Source organism: Myotis davidii, unplaced genomic scaffold (assembly GCF_000327345.1).
Source record: "Myotis davidii unplaced genomic scaffold, ASM32734v1 scaffold901, whole genome shotgun sequence".
In the NCBI taxonomy this organism is placed as follows: Eukaryota; Metazoa; Chordata; class Mammalia; order Chiroptera; family Vespertilionidae; genus Myotis; species Myotis davidii.
In genome coordinates, this window is record NW_006291427.1 from 784,588 (window position 1) to 784,980 (window position 393).

A 393-nucleotide genomic window follows, 5' to 3' on the forward strand; every position below is an offset into this window, starting at 1 on the left:
AATGACATTGAGCCAAAACCGGTTTGGCTCAGTGGATAGAGCGCCGGCCTGTGGACTGAAAGGGCCCAGGTTTGATTCCGGTCAAGGGCATTTACCTGGGTTGCAGGAACATCCCCAGTGGGAGATGTGCAGGAGGCAGCTGATCGATGTATATCTCTCATCGATGTTTCTAATTCTCTATCTCTCTCCCTTCCTCTCTGTGAAAAATCAATAAAATATATTTTAAAAAAAAAAGAATGACATTGGGATTTTGATGGGGGATTGCATTTAATCTATATATTGCTTTGGGTAATAGGGCCATTTTAACTATGTTGATTCTTCCAATCCATGAACATGGGATATTTTTCCATTTTGTTGTGTCTTTTTCAATCTCTTTTAATAATGCTTTGTAAT